We start from the raw sequence: 6,588 nt of genomic DNA, 5'->3' as shown, positions 1-6,588 counted from the left end.
CTATGATTTATTTTGACATTGAATTCAAATTTAGCTCATTTATTACAGTGACCTTTACTTAATGACGAGGTACATTCAAGACCTATTTGCGGCTAACCAGGATTTTTTGTTAAAAAATGCGTGTTGTTAATATTTAATAGGAAAAGTGGTATAGCCTATAATTAAGAGGACGGTATACCCGCATGTGTTTTCTCTGTCTTACTAATGTAGATCATAGCAAATTTGCGCTCAGCAGAACACATTTTGTGATGTTAGCTTTAATATTACAGTAAATTTACCAATTATCAAATTTAAAGGTAAGCATATTATTTAGAAAATGTCATATGCTTTTGTTGGTAGTATGATTTTAAAGTGAGTTATAGCTGTGTAAAATATTACAACTTTAAAATATTCATAACATCACAAAATGTGTTCCGCTGAACGCAGATTAGCTATGATCTACATTTGTAGAACAGAGACAACACATGCGGGTATAATGTCCTCTTAATAATACAATTGTTCAACATAAATATAAAAAACAGTTGTACTCATTCATAGACCGCGTTTTATTACACTCCATCATGGTTTGCAGTTTTCATTATACGCTTTTAAATTATTTTCATTTGTTTATTAATAAAAGTAAATATTATCTTATATTTAATTATATGCTCCGATGTTTACGGTTACCACCGTCGTGCGGCCTGGCATACCTATTGTAATGATAATTATTATTATTACACGTCCGATGAGCGCGTTTCCCCGTATAGGCAGCACCCCGTTACACACTAACATTCTATTATACATTAATATGATAATAATATTATTCGTTCGCAACATCGTCTGGGCACAGTTGTCGCCGTCGCAGACTGTGAAATGCGCGAGTGGCGGAACGGGGGTCACGGTGGTCACTGGCCCTTGCGGCTGCGAGCTACAGCACTTGGACTGACCCGTGGACTGGGGGATACCGCGGTCACAGGCGAACGGTTTCTTTTCTCCCTTTTTATTCTACAGTGTGTGTAAACGGTGTGTCATAGGTGATGGGTACGAATGCGTCCCGCCATTTATTACTGTTTACTTAGCGCTCCTCGTACACGAGATATTCATATTTTAAGTAGATAGGTGCTGTACCTGTTTACTCGGTTATTCAGTGTCCGCTATAGTCACTATTATATGACAAACACATACTCGTGAAATCGTGACTCGTTTTCGAGAAAAAAAAATAGTTGTTGTATTTTTCCACATTGCCGTCGCTGCGGTCGGTTGGGCTCGAACGAAAAAATCATCTACGCCAGTTGACCTGGGCCAGTGTTGGTGGCGGCGGTGTAAGTGGGAAACGGTGTCACTGGAAGGGGCCGGGGGGGAACTGAGTGCCGAGAAAATCGTAGGCGAACGCGCTGTGTACACAAACGCATGCTAACACAATATATTTATAAATATATATATATATATATATTTACATGAATGTTTATATATATATATGACGTAGAGTATAATATTATTATATTATAACAGGCGGCGTCGTCGGCAGTGGCGGTCGGGAGTTCCGAGAATAGATGCTGAAGGTCTCCTGAGCGTGCGTAGGAGTTCCGAGAAGCGCGTCGCGTTGTAAAAATATACTGGCACACGCGCAAATGCGCAAGCGCTCCGGACGAGCACACATGCACTTACTCACGCACGTACACACGCACCTTCCTAGCCACCGCCGTAGTGCTCTGTCCTCTGATTTTCGCATCCTGCATTCAGTGCATTCGCCTTATTCGCATTTCAGGACACACGTAATGTAATTATACGAAAAGTGGGCGACTGAACTCGACTATATGCAAGAGTGCGCGAACCGCGATAAACGAGATGACAGCGCCCCCCACCACGAACTCCGCCAATGGTCGGTGGTAATTAAATCTGGGTTCACTGGAGCGATCTGCGTTGTCTGTCGGGTACCGCAAAAAAAAAAAAAAAATTAAAATATTAAATATTTAAAAAAAAATAAAGAACAATAAATTGTTTTATGACCTGATTTTACCAGTAGCGTACATAATATATTCATTATTTTTAAGAGTACGCTACACCTGCATGCAGTCAAAATTCAAAACATTTGTTCATTTTAAAATGCTCATAACTTTATTTAAAATTGAAATTTAAAAAAACTTATAAATACCTAAATAAATGTTACATACGACGTTCAATTTGCTATATTATGAGTATGTAAGACGGAGTCCACGTAATTAATAACTACAGACATAACGGATTATTAGAAAGGTACCTCTATAACTTTATGTTATGATAATATTATTATAGAATTGGTAATTTGTAGAATTTGTCTTGTTCTGTTATGTGCTGTATTCTACAGTATTATAATAGTAGTGGTGTGTTTTCGTGGAGACGTATTCGTTTCTTTGTATCGTTTCAGTCTGAATAGTGATTAATGATTAGTATGAATACTTTTGAAAGCCAAAAATCCAAAGAAAAGCTATACTTTGAAGGGCACGTCGCACATGTATGTTGTACATAAAATGTGTATAAATTTCATACGATGGAAATACTATAAAATAAAAATACCTACAAATGTCCATGTATTTTAAAAACTTCATTGGACGAACAACAAATAATTTAAATTAATCGTCATAATCACCTTCCGTGTTAAAATGAAATTCTTGCTGCAAAAATCAAAATTCAAATTAAAACACAAGCTAAATTATCTAAATCTACGACTGCACAGTAATTTCCAGAAGCTGTAACGGGTCATTTAAAAAATATTTTTGAAGAACTTCCCAAAGAAAAGTTATTAATAAAAATAACCATTCAAAATCAAAAAACTTAGTTTTCCAAAACTTCCGGATAATCTAAAAGATACTGTGCGACACCACCGTTTCATTATTGTATTTTAAACGACTAATTAATAATAATAATAATAAAATAATTTTTTAGGTAACTATATTTTAAGCTAAAATTGAAATGTATTGAAACATTAAATAAAGTATAATCAATTAAAAAAAAAATAGATATAATTATAATTATAAATCATAATAATTGTGTTGTATTCGAAAATGAAAGTTTATAATTTGATAACCACAGTAAAAACAATAAAATGGTTATAATATTCCACCATCATTTGTAGATGGGTGTAACTTTATCGAATTTTATAATCGGTATTTCATTTTTGACGACTCAAAAGTTATTATGATTTTGTTAAATAGCAAAATATCAAATTATCAAAACCAGCTAGTCATTGATATTTATTATAATATATAATCAGTGATCACCTATATAAAATAATAATGGAATTCAAAAGGGAATAACTGTAAACACTTGTAATTTTCACTGAATATTTAGATTAGTGTTTTATAAATATGACAACGTAATTTTCTAATTATTTTGATACATTTGAGCAATTAATATACTTGAAATATTTGATTATTTTTTAGTTTACTTCAGATTTATGTAGCGATTATATTAAGTATAATAGATAAAATTTAAGTTATTAAGTCAAAAATCTTTAAAAATTATTATTTTTTTCTTAAAGCTATCAAAAAACAATTTAAATAAACAGTATATGTTTATATGGTACATTTTTTATAAGAATTTAAAGTTCAAATTTTGATAAAATTGGATATTAAAACTTAACATAACAATTGTTGTTATTTTATTGTAGTTTATTCAAAATATATTAATAATACAGACTTGAAAGTTTAAAAAGTAGTAATATATTATTTAATATGTATTATTATTATTTTCAATACATGATGAAATCTTTAAAACCTTTACATTATTTGTAAGCTATTTAGTATTTATATAAGTTATTTAAATATTCGAGTATAGTAATAGTTTGTTTTTTCATTTTACAGTAAACTCTCGATTATCCGCGTAATAGGATGGCGTGGCATCTACGGATAAACGAATTCCGCGGAAAATCCGCTAAATTTAAATTGAATTAAAAATTCAATAATTATATTATTGAAAAATTATTATTAAATCTTGTATAATGTTGTATAGAATTCAAAGAAAATTAAATGAGAACATCTTTTATTTTAATGTAAAATATTTACGTATAATATTTTATATTATGTATTTCTTGTTGACAAAAAAATCAGTAACAAGTTTTTTTTTTTTGTTTGGAAACACTTCTTTTTAACATACGATTGAAATTTTTTCATCAAAATATTATCTCATTATTTTTATGTATGTACATGTTTGTTCCACAAAACGCCGCGGATAATCGAGAGTACACTGTATAGTGTATATGCTTGGTAACAATTGTAGTTTATGGTACTAAAGTTAACATTTTTAACACAAGGTTCCTATTCACAAAATCACAACTTAGCTAATCTCACTATACTCACTATACTACGGTACGTTGGTATTCTTTTGTGCTGTAAAAATTAGTTTAACCTACATACCGAACTAGGAAAACACATTTAATAATATAAAGTATAATATTATAAGATTATCTAATTATCTTTAGAAATGTAGGTAAACTGTAGTAATTCACCCGTCTTCTTCGTACAGAATCGATTTTTCAAATTGAAGTATTGAACATAATATATCATTCATAATCGACTACAGTGATTTACTCAATAACGGTGGTACACTTAAAACCTGCTATACAGTAGTAGCTAGTTCCTTGGTGTTTTTGAGTACTCTGAATACTCGGATAATACGTGAGGATCATCACGCATATCTATCAAACATTGTATGATATAACAGGACATAAACCCATAATGGGACAAAGAACACGACTTGTAAGGAAAGGTATGCAATATTTAAGGACAAGTGATGGTGAAAATTGCAAAACAGATGTAAAGTCAAAATAGATTGGGGTACCAGGGTAATACATCTATTATCAATGGTGTTGTTCTCCGTTTAAAAGTTCCTCTATTTCCCAAGTGATTTAACGTAGTTTTTGTATTTAATTTATCGCATCATCGTTTTCCCATTCCAAAATAAAACGACTATTACTCATTATAATTTATAATATTAATTCAGTGCCATTCAAATGGGTTAGGTTATTACCAAGTAATGACTCTGCGTGAAGTATTTGTATATGTAAACTATACTGGTGTCACAGCGAGGGTTACAAATGGTAGGTAAATAAAATATTTTAATAGTTAATGTTGCAGACTATAATGTAGTATTTACTGATTTACTGATTGTTATGAATTTTAGTTTTTAATTACTGTAAGGAGTGAACAGGAGCAGTTATTAACTTAGTCATGTCATGAAAGATTCAAGCTATTTCGTTTATTAAACATTTGCAAGAGACTTGGTAGCTTAATCAAAATATAATAATTATTACTTAAGTACTAGAGAACAATAAAATATGAAAACATTTTATCTGGAAGAGTGAAAATGCACTCCTCTCGGATCCCACCACACACACACACACACACAGGAATTATATAGACTCATATACTACGTGTGTCTAGATATTACAATTATTATTGTCTCGTATCATATAATAGAGTAATATTTACTATATTTAAAGATATACTAGACACAAGAACCGGCTGCCAAAATCTGGCTGTATGTTTAAGCCGTTTAAGGTCTATACTTTATAATATCATTTAATAATCAATATCTCATAATATTTAAAGTAATATGTTTAAAAAAAATATTGTATGATTATGTAAATTGAAATTGTGTAGTGCAGCGATAAAACTTCTTTTACATTTAAAAAAATTAACGGTTGATTTGGTATTTTTGTTTAACACTTAGCTGCATAATGTGCTTTTAACATTTAACTGCAGTGCGCCATAGAATATTATAGTAATCTACGAATCATTGTTATTATTTATTAGCCAGTTTGAGTGTTTTTTTCTTTTTCATATATTTATAATTAATTTTTTTTTTTATAAAACTGCTAAGAACTTTTGCACGATTCGCTAATTTACTACACACAATTATCTTTAACTGATGGAAATAAGTGTCGATTACTAGTTTAAATAAATTTCTTTGGAATTTTTTTTATTCTCAAATTTGGTATAGGTACTCTTATTTTTAACTCGTTAGTCATTAGATTTATCTAGAATGTCTAACCAGTACCCATTACCATAAAAGTAAAAGTTTTTATTTCTTTGCTAGTGAATCGATGCAATTACATTTTCTATTTTAAGATTTGTTTATTGGAAATTTAAAGATACTTTCTGAAGTTCAGAATTAAAAATTTTAACTTTTTATCAGTAATGTTGTACCCGCAATTAAAAAATCACTATATCAAATCCGTGGTTGGACATCTCCATATCACAATTCATTGTGTAACCACCACGATTGTAGATAAACAACCGTGTTATTATAATATTATTTCGAATCTGGTGGCAACTATTAAATACCTGTAAACACAAATACCTATAACCACGTTGACGTCGGGCCTAAATTAAGGACTAACGTTTTTAAATACAACCAAGGACGTATTGTACGCTTACATTTGTTCCTTAAATAAAAAAAAAAAATTATGTTCTAATTCGTTTTTTTATTCGAAGGAGCAGAAGAAAAATGTATTTACTACATTAACAACATTTGGTTACAAATTGTACGGAGTGCTCAACACACACACACAAAAAAAAAAAAATGCAACGTGTGTCCGAACAAAACGAGCATGAAAAATATAGACTGAAA

The sequence above is a fragment of the Rhopalosiphum maidis genome, chromosome 1, assembly GCF_003676215.2.
Source record: "Rhopalosiphum maidis isolate BTI-1 chromosome 1, ASM367621v3, whole genome shotgun sequence".
Lineage (NCBI taxonomy): Eukaryota > Metazoa > Arthropoda > Insecta > Hemiptera > Aphididae > Rhopalosiphum > Rhopalosiphum maidis.
The sequence above is the reverse complement of the archived record's forward strand: the minus strand, read 5'-3'. Positions refer to the sequence as shown.